General features: G+C 39.1%; 1 long non-coding RNA gene and 1 pseudogene across 2 annotated transcripts; both read left to right on the forward strand.

The window, feature by feature from the left end:
- The first annotated feature begins 584 nt into the window (after positions 1-584).
- LOC129011462 (uncharacterized) lies at positions 585-17,162 on the forward strand. 2 transcript variants are annotated; one of them, XR_008493327.2, is made up of 5 exons: positions 585-772; positions 3,890-3,989; positions 5,365-5,452; positions 12,413-12,638; positions 16,992-17,133. It is a non-coding gene; the product is annotated as an uncharacterized LOC129011462 (long non-coding RNA). The 2 variants fall into 2 exon arrangements; XR_008493328.1 differs by having other exon boundaries at positions 591-772; positions 5,365-5,462; positions 16,992-17,162.
- Positions 5,730-6,217, forward strand: LOC129011459 (ADP-ribosylation factor-like protein 2-binding protein; annotated as a pseudogene).
- Positions 17,163-17,645: the final 483 nt, after the last annotated feature.

Below are 17,645 nucleotides of genomic sequence, written 5' to 3' on the forward strand. Positions count from 1 at the left end.
GGCAGAGGTTGCAGTGAGCCGAGATCGTGCCACTGTACTGCAGCTGGGGTGAAAAGAGTGAAACTCTGTCTCAACATAAATAAATAAATAAATAAATAAATAAATAAATAAATAAATAAATAAGGCATAAACCCTTCCTTCTGTATTAAAGATTTTCTCTCAGAAGATTATAATATGAAAAAGCTAGGAACACTTTTAGAATCCCCTAAATTGAGTACACATATCAGGTCTACTTTTCTTCACTTCATACCTTTTTCCAGGTTCCAGGTACATCCCTGGGTGTCTTAGTCCATTTTCTGCTGCTGTAACAGGATATCACAGACTGGGGGAGTTATGAACAAAAGAAGTTTGTTTGGCTCACAGTTCTGGAGGCTGAAAAGTCCACAATCCAGGGGCCACATCTGGCAAGGGCCTTCTTGCTGCATCATAACATGGAAACTAGGTGGAAGGGCAAGAGAGTGCATGCGACAGAGAGAGCAAGAGACTGAATGTGCCTTTATGACTAACCTACTGCTGTGACAATGGCATTAATCCACCCATGAGGGTGGAGCCCCCATGACCTAATCACTTTTTAAAGGCCCCACCCCCTCGACACTGCTGCAGTGGGGATGAAGTTTCCAGCACGTACCTTTGGAGGAATTATTCAACCATGACCTTTGCTTCTCATTCATGGAGGAAGAGTAGTGAAGAATCCAAGTGGCAGACTTGGGAGCTCTAGCCCATCTTTTTCCCGTCCTCTTATTTTTGGGAGTCGGCCTGCCTGCTTAGCACTGTGAGCCTCTCTTAGCCTTGGCGTAGGCTTAGTGAAGAAGCTCTGCTTCTGGGAGAAAAGAGGGCCAGGGGAATGCTGGGCTTATACCTGATGGGAAAACCTATCTAGTTCTGGGGTTTAGTGTCAGGAATTCCATTGTTGCCACATACCTGAGTGAATTTAGGAAACAAAACTAGAACACATAGAGATTAAGGCTTCTGGAGGCTAGAGGAATTGATTGGTGTGATATAACCTTTGGGGAAACTATACCAAGCTCGAGCCATGCAGGAATTTTAAACATTGAGTTTTCTGCAGCCAATATTGCACCTTATGCCTGATTTTTATGAAGATGGCTTTTAGCTGCTTCAGCCTGGACAAGTGAGTTTAAGTCTCAAGCTTCTGAAAGATTCTGACCTAGTGGTTGAATACACAACCAAGAGGCTCTTTCTATATTGCCTGGGCTGCAGGCACTGACCACTTCAGTGATCTCAGTGGCATTAGCAAAACTAGCCACAAAGGCTTTAGCAAGCAAACTTGGGTTTAAATTGAAAAATAACTTAGTCTGTGGGCAGCTGCAGATGGCCTTGAATAACACAAGCACAAATAGGCCTGTGATTGCGGCCAGGACTGATAGAGGGAATAAATAAATCCGGAGAGAGTCTTTAGAGTCCCACTGAGGTTTTGCCTTGAAAGAGGCAGAGTTTCAGCATTACTGTTTGGCTTTTACCAGGATTTTCACCCAGATCTATAAAGAAGTTAGGTTCCACATGCGTCACAGAGCAATAGCATGTGAGATTCTAGCTTTAACTTATTAGTGTTAGGTTCAAATAGGTAGTACACGATCTCACTTTGAGTAGACCCAAATTCTATTCCACATTTAGAGCCAAGGAGGAAACTTTAGAGGAATTAATCTTCAATTCATGTGACTGATAAACAGTGTTGAGTCACCACCAATCATGTAAACTCAAGTTGGCCCTGAATTTGTTAATTTCATGAATTCGAACCAAGGCTTTGGATTTCAGACTAAAATTATGCATTCAACCTAAAAGGGAAGTACATTTTATTAATAAAACAATAAGAATAAATGGGCACCCTCATTGAAAAAATGCTATCTTCTTAGATAACGCTAGAGAAATAACTGAAAGAAACTATCACTGTCCCAATAAAAAGACAGATAATTTTTCAAATATGGTCTCTGAGGAACATGATTGCTTAAAATGTCACAGAAAAACTGGAGTTATATGAAAAACATGTCGGTCTTAATATCAGAACACAAGCAGAGGAAAAGCTAGAGGAAAATTTCCTTAGGAGTAAGGTTGAAATATTAGAGAACATATTAAAGAGAAATTAAACTAAAATGAGATCTCAAAAGCCAATACATATAAAAGGGAAAGGAAGGGGGCCAGGCACGGTGGCTCACACCTGTAATCCTAGCACTTTGAGAGGCCGAGGTGGATGGATTGCCTGAGCTCAGGGGTTCGAGACCAGCCTGGGCAACATGGTGAAACCCTGTCTCTACTAAAATACAAAATTAGCCAGGCATGGTGGCGGGCGCCTGTAATCCCAGCTACTCGGGAGGCTGAGGCAGAGAATTGCTCTGCCTCCCGCGAGGCGGAGTTTGCAGTGAGCTGAGATTGCACCATTGCACTCCAGCCTGGGTGACAGAGCAAGACTCCATCTCAAAAAAATAAAAATAAATAAATAAAAGGGAAAGGAAAATGCAATAAGGTCTAACTTGTATGAGGGAGGGTGTTAGATGCAGGGAAAGTGTGTAGTTATTACTAGAACAGAAACAGTGATTCCAAAAGTTTCAGAGTTTTTTTTTTTTTTTAAAGGAGAGTGAAAACAAGAGTACACTAAAATGACATTCAAGAGGGCTAAGATCCAGGAAACTATTAAATGATAGATTCTTAAAATTATTACTGGAAAGTCTATAGTAAAAGCAACTGATTTTCTTGCCTTCCTTCCTGCACCCTGGTAATCCATTCATTTCTAAGAAGCACACCTGATTATGTCAGCCCCTTGCCATAAACTACATATGCACACACACACACACACACAAACACACACACACACACACACACACACAGCCCAGGCACCTTTGCACCTTAGCATGAAAGACAGTCTTTCTGTGACCTGGATTCTATGTACCTCCCTGAATTGTTTCCTGATAAACTCCACCTCTGCATCCTAGATTCCAGTTGTACCAAACTATTTGCAAGTCTCGAGTATTATAAACTTTATAATATATTCATTCTGCCTACCATGTCCTTTTATCCTAGTCCACATGGATTTTACAAGACTCAGCTTACATATCCCTTCTCCTAGGAGACTTTCTACATTAGAATTACCAGTGAATACAGAGCACTTACAATGTTTTATTTTTCTTATATATTTATTGACTCTTTTTCAACTCTAAGCCAGTGGTTCTCAAAAGAGGTGATATAGCTCCCAGGAGACATTTTAAAAACGTAACAGGCATTTTTAGTTGTAATGAGTTTAGCGGTTGGGAGAACACAACAGATATTCAATGGACAAGCCAGGAAGCTAGACACCTTGCAATATCCATACAGTTCAGTATAAAAAAGAACTATATGCATCATGTTCAACTTTGGAATGTTCCACAGGCCTTTCTGTAGGTGAAAAACTTGTTTATAATTATCTGAGTTAAGACTCAAGCTCTGGGCCAGGTGCAGTGGCTCACACCTGTAATCCCAGCATTTTGGGAGGCTGAGACAGGCAGATCACCTGAAGTCAGGAGTTCGAGACCAGCCTGGCCAACATGATGAAACCCCATCTCTACTAAAAATACAAAAAAAAAAAATTAGCCAGGCGTGGTGGCGCATGCCTGTAATCCCAGTTACTCAGGAGGCTGAGGCAGGAGAGTTGCTTGAACCCAGGAGGCAGAGGTTGCAGTGAGCCGAGATCACACCACCGCACTCCAGCCTGGGCAACAAGAATGAAAACTCTGTCTCAAAAAAAAAAAAAAAAAATTCATATTCTGTTTTATATAAAATCAAAAGTATTTTTGCATGGTGTTATATATTGAATTTCACAGGACTATAACTACCATAAACTGAGGAAAGAATGTACTTGGTTTATGTTCAGAACTTTATCAAGAGTTGTTTCCCATTTCAGAAATCACATCACTATGGGCACCACTGAGGGTGGTATTTGAGTCACCAATGCAACACTCCTGTATCCATCTGCATTTGTCGATGAGGCATTCATGATGACTGTAAGTAGATGTACAAATTTCCTCATTTAGCTCTTATTTCAAAATGTCAAATATAAATTTTAAATGTGGGCAAATATTCAGTCAAATATATTAAATTGGGTTTTACAGCTTTTATGCACAAATGAACAGTCACCAATATGTCTATTCTACCAACACATTTTTTTCTAATTAAGCCAATGAACCCATCTAGAATAAGTGAACATTTTACAAAGGAACATGTTGATCACATTGGCAAAGATATGTACATATATATATATACATATATATGTATGTATTTCTGATATTTAAGGAAAACTGAAAATTGCTATACTGTCACTGGAATGTTCAAGAATGTTCTCTGCAAAAAGAGGTGAGTCTCATCGGTTCTTACAGAACAACATAAAAGATCATGCAATATGGTACATCATACAGTATTCTAAGAAAATTAGTTTTATAAGCTATATAAGAGATTAGTACAAAGAGGATAAAAAGAAATCCAAACCAAATAATTTCTCTATCCCACTTAATACTGCTTTAAGAAGACGGTAAAAGATATGAAATCAATTGCATAATGAAAATAACCTTGATTATGAGTGGGCAAAAGTAACCTGAATAATCATAAGACTTTAATATTTGCGTCTATAAAGTGTGCAGGGAAACAAAATTATGTAGAAAAGATTATTTTCAAAATTACTAATAATGAATACAAAAAATTTGTCAATATTTGAAACCCTAAAATTAATTAAAGGGAAAAAAATTTCCTTTTCCAACATCATTGCTTATTTAACAGATGGAGCACCAATAATGTAAGTTTAGAGCCAACTTTAAAAAGAGGTACTGGGTGTTTTAACAAGTCATTTTATTATTCATCAACAACTTAATTACCAAGTCTCAGAGAACAAGATAATCATCAATGAATGTTTAAAAATAATCCCTTCACTGACAGATTATTCATAATCTTTCAAATGTCATCTAAGTGTTTGAATGTCATGTCCAAATAAGATGGTTCACCAAGCAAATATTTTAAAAAGGTTTGGCTCACATTATGGACCTTTATGGATCTTTAACATGATCAATAAAAATATATATATAATTGGAAATACTGTAAATTGATGAGGTATAGCCTTCAAGCATATTTGAAAAGGTCACTATTCAAATTATAATTTTTAATTTATATTTTGTATATTAATAAATTTATTTTCAAATATACAGAAAAGTTGAAAGACTAGGACATGTTTGTCCACATGTGGACCAGGACAGCTTTGAATGCGGCCCAACCCAAATTCATAAACTTTCTTAAAATATTATGAGTTTTTTTGTGATTCTCTTTTTAACTCATCTGCTATAGTTAGTGTTAGTGTATTTTATGTGTGACCCAAGACAGTTCTTCTTCCAGTGTGGCCCAGGGAAGCCAAAAGATTGGACGCTCTTGGATTAGAGCAAGGAACACCCATATGCCTGCCATCTACATTCAGCAACTGCAAGTATTTTGCTGTAATTGCTTCCTATATGTTTGTATATTTGACTAAAACATTTCAAAGTAAAATACAGTGACCATGCTATTTCACCTCTGAGTTCTTAATCATGAATCTCCTAAATATAAGGATATTCTCTTGCATAACCACAATGTTATTACTATGCCTTAAAAAATTCAGGAGTGGGCAGCAGCCTGGGCGACAAGGCTTCCCCCAGCTGACTTCTGTGCCCTAGAAACCGTAGGGAATGGGTCAGCTCACTTGGGTGGGTGCGGTGGCACCAACCATGGGCAATTTAGAAGAAGGCTTCATTGTGCCCTTCTCCTCTGACTCTGATGCACATTTTGATGCTGTGGTTGGATATTTAGAGGACGTTATCATGGATGAAGATTTCCAGTTATTACAGAGAAATTTCATCAACAACTACTACCAGGAGTTTGAGGACACTGAAGAGAATAAACTCACCTACACACCTATTTTTAATGAATATATTTCTTTGGCAGAAAAGTATATAGAAGAACAGTTGCTGGAGCAAATTCTTGGCTTTACCATGGCAACTTTCACAACGTTATACAGCACCACAAAGATGAAGTGGTTGGTGACATACTCCAAACGTTGCTCAAATTTACAGATTTTCTGGCTTTTAAAGAAATGTTTCTGGACTGCAGAGCAGAAAAAGAAGGCCAGAGACTGGACTTAAGCCGTGGTTTAGTGGAGACTTCATTGTGCAAATCATCTTCTATGACAGCTTCTCAGAACTATCTGCAGCAGTAGGACCTACCTCCAGACAATGAATGGGATCATTCTCAATTTCACGGGCTCAGTAGTTCAACAGGCTTGGCTCATGATGACAGGAGAACGTATGCTGGAAAAATTGATTCTGTTCTGCAGCTCTTCATTCGCATTAAATATTGATGGGGTAAAAGCCAAAATGATCTAATCCTCCTGGACCTATTTATCCTGAAACATCTTGTTGGGTTTTTGTTTTTGTTTTGAGACAGGGTCTCGCTCTGTTGCCCAGGCTGTACTGCAGTGGCCCAATCTCGGCTCACTGCAGCTTCCACCTCCCTGGTTCAAATGATTCTCCTGTCTCAGCCTCCCAAGTAGCTGGAATTACAGGCACCCACCACCACGCCCAGCTAATTTTTTTGTATTTTTAGTAGAGACGGGGTTTCACCATGTTGGCCAGGCTGGTTTTGAACTCGTGACCTCAAGTGATCTGCCTGCTTCAGCCTCCCAAAGTGCTAGGATTACAGGTGTGAGCCACCACGCCCACCCCTCCCCAAGGCCGAATCACCTTCTTGTATTCATTAACCCTAATACTCCTCCCCTCCCCAATAGGTACCTCTCTCAGGTGCTTCTGACTCAGGCAGCTTGTGAGCAAGCCCATGTCAAGCATTCCACCCTGTGGGGGGCCTTTCCTCACCCCAGCATTCGTGTTTGTGTATCAAAACCCACCATCATGAACCCTCTTTATCCCAGCAGGGTTTACATAAATTTTTTGTGCACTTGCATCTCATTTTTGACATGGGTTAGAGTTTCAGTTCTTCAGCCCCAATGAGGTTTTTTATATTTATCTGGGGTGTTACTCCAGCCAGCTGTCCATCTTGAGATTTTTGAATCTCCTGTGATCACAGCTTGTCCTGGCTGGAGGAATCAACTGAAAGAGATGTCCTTTATCTAAAAGCTACATGTGAAAACTCCTGGTCTTAACATTTGAAGCCCTTGTGTGACTATGTCTTCTGCTGGCCCTGATGTAGTCCCACTATTTTCAGAAGTCTCTTTGAAGTGTTATTTTTGGAAAATATTTGTATAGATGAATTCTCAGGCTAACCTAGTTGTCTGAGTAGCCTTACAGTAAGGGAAATCAAAACTTAAGCAGGGAAGCGGGTGGGGTATGACCTTATAAGGGGATAATGCAACTTAGGCAATATCCAGAAAGATTGTAACCCCATAGTACTCGACCAATGAGGAACTTGGGGAGGGACTTGCATGCTAGGAGATAAATTACCTGCTGTGACTGCCCTGGGTGTGCCTGCCTATCAGACACCCGATCTTGCAAGACCGCCTTTAAAAGTATTGTTTCCGCTGGATATGATTTTGGAACTTCCATGAGTACCCACTTAAAGATCAAAGTATTATATACCATGTGCTTTTTAGTGAATGTTACGAAGTGAATGTTACGTTGGCATTCATTCTTATTTTACTGGGCACCTATGAATGCATGCTGTGTGCTAGAAATACACTAAAAGGTATCCGTTTTTATAGCATGTTTGTGTGTTTGCATGTTTGCTGAAAATCCTTTCTGTATAAACAAGTTTGCTGGGTTCTCAGGGTTAGGTAGGGACTCTGCCATTTCTTACTGTCAAAATCTCTCCTACGGAGATGGTGTTCCACTGCCAGTCTAGCTCAGCATGAGTAGGAAATAGTAAACACCTTACCAGTCATCTGTCTGCTTTGGTTTAGTGCAATGTGTGGCAAAATATTACTTATCAGAAAACATGTATGTCATCTCTGGAAAGAAGAAAAATCACAGCAGTTCAAGTCTCAATGTGTACCTCTGATTTTTTAAAATTAAAAATAAGAATCTGTACTGACTTTTCACTTGGCTGTCTTACTTTTAAAGGACAAGCTACAAGTGATGTGTTTTTCTATACTGATGCATCACTTATTAAATGCTTTTGTACCATGAGTAAAAAAAAAATTAGAATCATTATTTAATGTCATCTAATACTCAGTTCATTTTCAAATGTCTCCAACTGTCCCCAAAATACCTTTTGACAATAGCAAAAATCAATTGCATTTGTGCATCATGACTCTATTTTAAGCTAGAAAATTTCTTGGCCCTATTTTTTAATATAATTTTTATAAAATTGATCTTTTTTTACTAAGCCAGTTGTCCTTTCGAATTTCCACATTCTGAATTTTTCTGACTGACTCTTCATGGTGCCATTTAACTTATTCCTCCCTCTCATCCTTATAAATACGAAATGAGCTCTATAGACTTCATTAGATTCACATCAAACATTTTTGGCAAGAATCATATGTAATGCTTATACTTCATATTTCCTCACATCAGGAGGTAGCAGATGTCAGGTTTCCTCCTATAACTAATGCTAAGGAGGGCACAGTCCTATCTCTCCGCTGCAAAGGTAGAGCTACAGCGCAAATGAGGTCCTTCTTACATTTTAAGGAAAGGAGCTCAATCTCCTTATAGTATAGGGAATTATCATGACTTAATCAATAAACATAATATTTTTTAAATAAGCTTTCCAGATTAGTCTTTGCAGGCTACTAACAGAATACCACAGACTGGGTGACTCATAAAAACAACAAATATTTATTTCTCACCATTCTAGAGAGTGGGAAGTCCAAGATCAAGGTGCCAGTAGATTCTGTGTCTGGTGAGGGCCCTATTCTGGATTCACAGATAGTCACCTTTTTGCTGTGTCCTCTCATGGCAGAAGGGGTGAAGAATCTCCCTGGAGTCTCTTTTATAAGGGCACTAATTACATTAATGAGGGCTCTGCCCTCATAGTCTAATCACCCCCAAAGGACCCACCTCCTAATACCATCACCAGGGGTGTTAAGATTTTAACATTTAAATTTTAAGGGCACATGAACATTCAATCCATTGCACTTGCTCAATGATAATTTTTATAGTTTTCAGCTTTGCTGCATAATCTAACAGAAGGGTAGGTTAAAAGATACTGACTCAGAAATATATTGCTCTCATTTGGATGCTGTGATGATTAGATTTAAAGATCCATTAACATTTTACAATACCAGATTGGGTGGTTTCAAACAGATGTGGAATATCTTTGCCAGCATTTTCAAGAAAAGTTAATTGATTTCAGTATGGTGCCTCTCATATAATAAAAAAACTTAATTAGACTTTGAGGACAATGTATGATTTAATCTATCATAATAAAAAGATCTCAGATCCAGCTAAGAATTTCTCACCCACTTGTTCAAAAATAATCTAAATTATGGCAGCATTCCTCCCATCCAAGTACTAACCAGGCCTGACCCTGCTTAGTTTCTGAGATCAGATGAGATCAGGTGGGTTCAGGGCGGTATGGCCAAATGGCAACATTCCTACTACACTTATAGCTGAGGATGGTTTCAAAATGCTTACTGCGAATGTCATGAAAATCAATTGCAAACCGGTGACAGGAGATTTTAAGCTAACTTTCATAGACTCTGTACAAAATATTGAACCATAGATCTAGGAAACAGACATGTCATTGAATTTTAATACAAGATATTGTTTTCAAATATTTCATATCATTAGCATATATTTGTTTAAGTTGAAAGTACTATGATAAGATGTATATGTTCTGATAATTACATTTTGAAACTGTTGTTATTAGTCTGTTCTCATGCTACTAATAAAGACATACCTGAGACTGGCTAATTTATAAAGGAAAGAGGTTAAATGGACTCACAATTCCACGTGGCTGGGGAGGCCTCACAATCACGGTGGAAGGCGAAAGCCACGTCTTACATGGCGGCAGGCAAGAGAGAATGAGAGCCAAATGAAAGGGGAAACCCCTTATAAAATCATCAGATCTCATGAGACTTATTCACCACCAAGAGAACAAGGGGGAAACCAAGAGAACATGGGGGAAACCATCCCTGTAATTCAATTATCTCCCACTGTTTCCCTCCCGTAACACGTGGGAATTATGGGAGCTACAATTCAAGATAAGATTTGAGTTGGGACACAGCCAAACCATATCATCTGTGTATTTATTTTTTGACTACTTGTTTTTTTCTCTACCATTCGGAGCACAATCTCTTAGAACCTCTTGTCTGATGGTTTCTTTTTCCAGTCTACTCTCTTCACCATTGCTTATCAGAGAATGGTCACCCATGTATTTTTAAGCTTTAGAGACTGGTCGTATAACTAAATAAATTGTGGGATTTTAAGACATTATGTGAGATACTGTTATCCACACCATGTGTCACAATAGAATTATTTTATCCTTCATTTTTAAATAATGCCCAACTCATTTTCTCCCTTCAATGCCCATAATTTGTCTTGGATGTTTTCCCTACTTCAATTAAAGGTTTTCATCTTGTTCTCTTATTATATACAAACTAGTGTGGTTTTAGTTTCTCCTAAACTATTTCTATTCAGGTGTTTACATATGCCTCTGTTCTTTCCTTTTCCTGTACCTCTTATTTTAAAATGACCTCTATTTCTTATTTATTTTATCAGATGAGTGCATTTGACTACATCATTATAGTTCTGCCTAATTGTGCCTGGAAATTAACACGTTGGATACACATATTATTAGATTATAAATTACTTTCTTCTTCGTGTCTCCTTTATATTACATTTAGGACAAGGTGGAATATTTTAAATTGTGATAAAAATAAACATCCCCAAATCTACCATATTGACCATTTTAAAATATAAAGCTCAACAGTGCTAAGTATATTTACATTGTTGTGCAACCAATCTCCAGAACTTTTCATCTAGTTAAACTGTAACTCTATACCCCTTAAACAACTCTGTATTTTCCCCTCCTTCCAGCTCCTGGGGATAATGTTGATTTTTAAATTCTCTGCATAAGCATGTCATTTTAAATGCGAATTTTATTTTGAGATTGTGAAAGAAATTTTAAAAAATATTTGTTTAAAAAAATGAGGGACCTTTGGGTCTAACAGAGTCAAGAACCACCATTCTAAGCTCCTTGAAGGAAGAGTGTTTTATTTAACTTGGTATTTCCAGGGCCTACCACGGTGTAAATAATAGAAGCTCAATGAATATATTTTGAAAGAATGAGTGATTGGAAAGCTAAGTGAAGCCAAGTATAGTGGCTTATACCTACAATCCCAGTTCTTTGGGAGGCCAAGGTAAGAGGATAACTTGAGGCCAGGAGTTCAAGACCAGCCTGGGCAAAATGGCAAAACCCCATCTCTACAAAATAAATAAATTAATTAACTAATTAATTAATTTAATTAGCTGGGTGTGGTGGTACTGATATGTAGTCCTGGCTACAAGGGAAGCTGAGGCAGGAAGATCACTTGAGGCCAGGAGTTTGAAGCTGTAGTGAGCTGTGATTGCACCACTGCATCCAGCCTGGGTGACAGAGCAAGACCCTGTCAAAAAAAAACAAGAAAAAAAAGAAAGAGAAGAAAGAAAGAAAGAAAGAAAGAAAGAAAGGAAGGAAGGAAGGAGGAAGGAAGGAAGGAAGAAGGAAGGAAGAAAGAAAGAAAGAAAGAAAAGAAAGAAAGAAAGAAAGGAAAAGAAAAGAAAAGAAAAAGGGAAAAAGAGAGGAAGGAAGGAAGGAAGGGAAGAAAAGGAAAGAAAGGAGAAAAAGAAAAGTTAAGCAAGAGAAACCACTATCACTCACAAAAGATCACATGTTGTATGATATCAGTTGATGAAATGCCCGGGATAAGCAAATCTATCAAGACAGAGACAGAAAGTAGATTCGTGGTTGCCTAGGGGTGGGAAAGGAAAAGAGCTGGGAGGAAGAATGGGAATGACTGCTGATAGGTACAGGGTTTCTTTCTGAGTTGAAGAAAATCCAAAGTCAGATTAAGGTTACACAACTCTGGAAATATACTAAAAAAAACTGAATTGTACACTTAAAATGGGTAACCTTTATGGTACATAAATTATATCTCAATAAATTCTTTTAAAGAGTTGATTGAATACATCCTAAAAACCTATAGTCACCATCCTTAACAAGTCCTTTAGGACTTCACCAAAAGTTCAACCAATTATAATTTTATTGATTATAATTATAATTATAATTTTATGCTTTCATTTGAAATGCTAAGTATTCTCAGAATATCAGATGTACAATTACATCTTATGTCCAAAGTAAAATACAAATTATTATTTTATTTTATTAAATCATTCAGAACAAATTGTATTCAACGAACTCAGCAGTATAGTGTAAACACAAGGGAAGGGAACTAAGGAATTGCTTCCTTCTGTATTGGTAACAGATTAAACAAAATTAAACAAGCAAATGACACTGAAGAAGTAAGCTTACTCATCCGTGGTGGATCCCCTGTGGGCAGAGTGCCATGGAAACCTCTTACAGCCAAGTGTATGAGGAATAAATCCTGGTCACGAGGATTAGACCCTTGATCTCACCTGCGGAGAAGTGGGTGCTTCCCCACCCATGGTGCTGAGCTGTCAGAATGGGGCTGGAGTCAAGGTTCTGTTGAGGTAATCTTTATTTTTTTATTTTTATTTTTATTTTTAGTTTTTGAGATAGAATCTCACTGTGTCACCCAAGCTGGAGTGCACTGGTGCGATCTTGGCTCACTGTAACCTACACCTCCTGGGTTCAAGCGATTCTCCTCCCTCAGCCTCCCGAGTAGCTGGGACTACAGGCGTGCGCCACCACGCTTGGCTAATTTTTGTATTTTTAGTAAAGACAGGGTTTCACTATGTTGGCCAGGCTGGTCTCGAACTCCTGACCTCAGGTGATTCGCCCACCTTGGCATCCCAAAGTGCTGCGATTGCAGGTGCGAGCCACCGCGGAATTAACCTTTGAATCTTAGATTATGATCCTTCGTATGCCAGGGAGGGGCTGATTCTTTCCTGTGCTTGCACATTGAAGCCCCCCTGCACCAGGGCCTAGATTAGGTGTCCCCCCAATATTTACTGTTAAACATGGCCATGGAGTGTTTACCAAACTGCCAACTAAAAACTACTTGATCATTGCTTTTCTTTTTTTCCTTTTAGAAAACTTCAGTACTCCCATCACTGATACTTGATTAATATATCTGGCACTCTGGCTTAATTCTTCTGAGGAATTTCAGTAGCATCTAAATTTATTTTCTCAACTCAAAAGCATTTTTGTTGTTCTTCCAGAGAATATAGCCCTGATGTTAACATATTCTTTTTCTCTTGTCTGACAATGTGAGACAATGCAGTTGACCCCTTAAACAACACAGGGGTTAGGGGCACTGACCCCTGTGCAATTGAAAATCCTCATATAACTTTTGACTCCCAAAAAACTTCAATATTAATAGTCTACTCTTAACTGGAAGCCTTACTGAGAACACAAACAGTATATTTTGTATGTTATACATATCACATACTGTGTTCTTACAATAAAGTAAGTTAGAGAAAAGAAAATTGCATTAAGAGAATCATAAGGAATACAAAATATATTTACTATTCATTAAGTGGATCATTATAAAGATTTTCATCCTTGTTGTCTCCACGTTCAGTAGGATGAGGAGAACAAAGAGAAGAGGTTGGTCTTGCTGTCTTAGGAGTGGCAGAGTCAGAAGAAAATCCACATATAAGTGGACCTGCATAGTTCAAACCCCTGTTTTTCAAGGATAAACTGTAGTTCATAACAAAACAGTGATAAGTATACATAATTCAGAGGGTATGAAAGCTCTGTTTTTAACCTTGTTTGAAAAATCATTTCCAGGGCAGGCATGTTGGCTCATGCCTGTAATCCTAGCACTTTGGGAGGCCGAGGCGAGCGAATCACCTAAGGTCAGGAGTTCAAGACCAGCCTGGCCAACATGGCAAAACCCCATCTCTACTGAAAACACAAAAATTAGCTGGGTGTGATGGCGCATGCCTGTAATTCCAGCTACTTGGGAGGCTGAGGCAGGAGAATTGCTTGAACCTGGGAGGTGGAGGTTGCAGTGAGCCAAATTCGGGCCACTGCACTCGAGCCTGGGCAACAAGAGCAAGACATGGTCTCAAATAAAAAAAAAAAAAATCAGTTCCAATAACAATTCTTGCTTTTCAACTTTATTTTCATGACTCCTTGATTGATTCAACATGATTTTAAGAAAAGTCCTGCTCCCTGGGACTGCATTACAAGCTGTCTAGATAGCTCCCATGAAATGGAAATTAACCCCACACCAGGGGAGGCAAATTGTCCTATAGAATAAGTAGACTTCCACAGACTTTGATCAAAACGAAATCTTCCCTAAGAGTCCGCCAGGCTCATATAGCAAATCTAAAATAACTTCATGTCAAGGCAGGTAAAAACTGGCCACAATTATGGCCACAATTTTGTAAAAAGTAGCATTTGGAAGTTGTAACTATAGTTCTAAAAATGAAGTAAGCATCCTGATCCATAAGGTGTTGATAAAGTTCTAGACGTTTTTGTTATAGAAAAAAAAATGACAAACTGTCATCTGTCTGTTGTATTCTGAACACTTGATTTTTTTTATTTTTTTATTTTGTATTTTATTTATTTATTTTTTTTTTTGAGATAGGGTCTCGCTCTGTCACCCAGGCTGGAGTGCAGTGGCATAATCACAGCTCACTGTAGCCTCGATCTCCTGGGCTCAAGTGATCCTCCTGCCTCAGCCTCCCAAGTAGTTGGAACACAGGCACATGCCACAACACCTGGCCAATTTTTTTGTTATTTTTTTTTGTAGAGATGGGATTTCACCATGCTGCCCAGGCTGGCCTCAAACTCCTGGGCTCAAGTGATCCTCCCACCTCAGCCTCCCGAAGTGTTGGGATTACGAGTGTGAGCCACCATGCCTAGCACACATTCTGAGCACTTTAAAGGACACAGTAAGCCAATAAAATAGGCTGACACATATTTAAGGAGTCACTGGACATCCAGGAGCCCTTCACACTCATCAGAACTCTTGGGATGACCCAGACTCTGGCCACATGATTGATTACATTCAAACTTGAGAGCCATCCCCACCCAAAATACGTGGCTTGTCTTGGTGCACACATCATAGCAGTTACCAAAATACTCTTCAAGAGGATAAACACCAAAGGCCATGGAGGATAGCCACCAAAAATTGGCTTGGCCCACAAAACATAGAACTAATGATGGTGACATCTTACTGTTATTTTGCTCACATTAATTCAAAAAGACTAGTGTAAGACGAGGAAATAGGTAATGATGCAAAACAAGCAGCATCTATACTCTACCCTCCGATGACCACAATAATGGCGAACAAATATTTAAATGTAGTTTCCTTAATTTTAGCCATCTACCAACCCTTTGTCATCTAAAAGTACACTAGTGCTGCTTAGCTCTGTGTCTCTGTCCTTTCTGTCCTTGCCACCCCCCAGGGAGTCTGTGGCATTTGCTTAGCTCAGGAACTGAGCCTATGCAAATATTCAAAAGGATGTCAGCTTGTTTCCCACTGCCCTACTTTTTGCAGCAAGTTCCCTTTAATTTTGAAGGCAGACTATTTGGTTCACAGAATGAAAAGATTTCCAATACCTCACAAGAACATGTGAATTGTATTTGTATTTTGGTTATTTATTTATTTATTTATTTATTTGGAGACAGGGTCTGGCTCTCTCACCCAGGCTGGAATGCAGTGGCACAATCTCAGTTCACCACAGCCTTGACCTCCTTGGGCTCAAATGATCTTCCCACCTCAGCCTGGGACTACAGGTGTGCGCTACCACACCCAGCTTATTTTTTGTTGATTTTTTTGTAGAGATGAGGTTGCCCAGGCTGGTCTTGAACTCCTGAGCTCAAGTGATCTGCCCGCCTTGGCCTCCCAAAGTGTTGAGATTACAGGCATGAGCCACCACACCCAGCATGAGATGTGTTTGGATTGGAATCGGATCCACGGATGGCGTGAAGTCAGTGTCCATCCTCTTGGCTTGGATATTGCAGGACCAGTTCTTTTCTGATGCTGGACAGATTCCAGGAGCCTCACCTTCTGTTTAATTAAGTCTGCTCTCCAGGAAGACATTTCTTTTGATAGCTTGATTCAGTGCTTCTCTGTCTCCCAAAGTAATGATCATGGCATGTATGCTCTTTCCAAAGCATAACTTGTTTGTACTCAGTTCCCTGACAGATTTCTGTAATTGATCTTTAATCACTTTAGCCTATGCTAGACCATCCTCTAATGCTCAGATCTCTGGGGAGCCTTTAGAATGTTGCATTGTGAATTTTCTTTCGCCACATATGCCTCCATATAGAGTCTAGTACTTTTAGTCAGAAGGTTCCTGTTCCCAGTTTAATTTGTTCTAGCCGTTTTTCCAATCCAACTTTATATTCCTATCTTTCCCCCATTCACTGCATTCTGCTTATATGTTATAGCAGATCTCTCTAAAAGGTAGAGTCTTCTTCTGAGATGAAGTCCCTCTTCCTGAATTCCTCCAACATGTAAACTAGTGAGGAAATTAGTCTTCTTATGGTATGGTTTCCAGGCTCAACAGGTGAGGACTCTCATTGACAGCAATAAGGAAACTAAAACATATTTTTTGTATATTGCTACTACATGGAAATTCAGTATTATCCCAAACTATTACCTCCCTGCTTTAGTGCATATCATGAACAATTGACTGCACAGATCCCATTATAATAGTGATAGTAACATAAACTGAGAGATTGGGAACGTGGTTGTGGGGGTACACATTGATATACCACCTCGAATGATGGTAGGGTAACTTAGCAATCGAGGTACCTTAGCATTAGAGCTCTTCTGCATGAAAAATGGCAAGGACGAATGAGAAAACAACAGTATATTATGAAAAAAGTTGAAGATCTAAGTGGCCCAAACCATGACTACACAAATTATAACAATAACTACTTTTCTTCCTGTTATCTCATAGTTCTGAGTAAGTCCCCAAGGAAGAGAACACCAGCTCCCAGAGCACCAGTGTGGTCCCAAACTGGTTCTGTACTCTGAAACTCATTCCGCCTCTTCAGCCCACATCTTCATCTAAGAGAAGCTGAGAGTGGCAAAACCAAATAAAATGCAAAGAGAGGATTTCTTCTAAGAGAGTGGCAAGTGAACTGTGTGTTTCTTTTGTCAAAAAACAAAATCTCGACAAATTCAATTTAAAATTTAATTGGATTTTATTAGCAATTCATGAATCAAGCAGCACCCCATCTTGGACAAGATTTGGACAGGTGTTCTGCTAGACATGGAAAAACAGTCGTTCTGCTAGACATGGAAAAACAGTCCGTTTTTTAAAGGTAGCTTGAGCAGGAAAAAGGAAATAGTATAATACAAAAAAGCAGATTGGTTAGTGTCAGATTACTTTCCTTGTAAGGGTTAGAGCAGAGGGGACTTCCTTATTATGTGGGCTAAAACTGGGCTGATTGGAGATTTGGCTATCATCTCTTTCCTGATTTCTCAGAAGGTCAGATTAAACAACCTATTTTCAGTTTGGGGATGTGGAACTTGAGCATGAGTGACTGCATTCTGGTTTGGTCTGCTGGAACCTGGTGCAGGAGCTCAGTCTAAATCAACGGACTGTCAG

The sequence above is a fragment of the Pongo pygmaeus genome, chromosome 14 (genome assembly GCF_028885625.2).
Source record: "Pongo pygmaeus isolate AG05252 chromosome 14, NHGRI_mPonPyg2-v2.0_pri, whole genome shotgun sequence".
Taxonomy (NCBI): domain Eukaryota; kingdom Metazoa; phylum Chordata; class Mammalia; order Primates; family Hominidae; genus Pongo; species Pongo pygmaeus.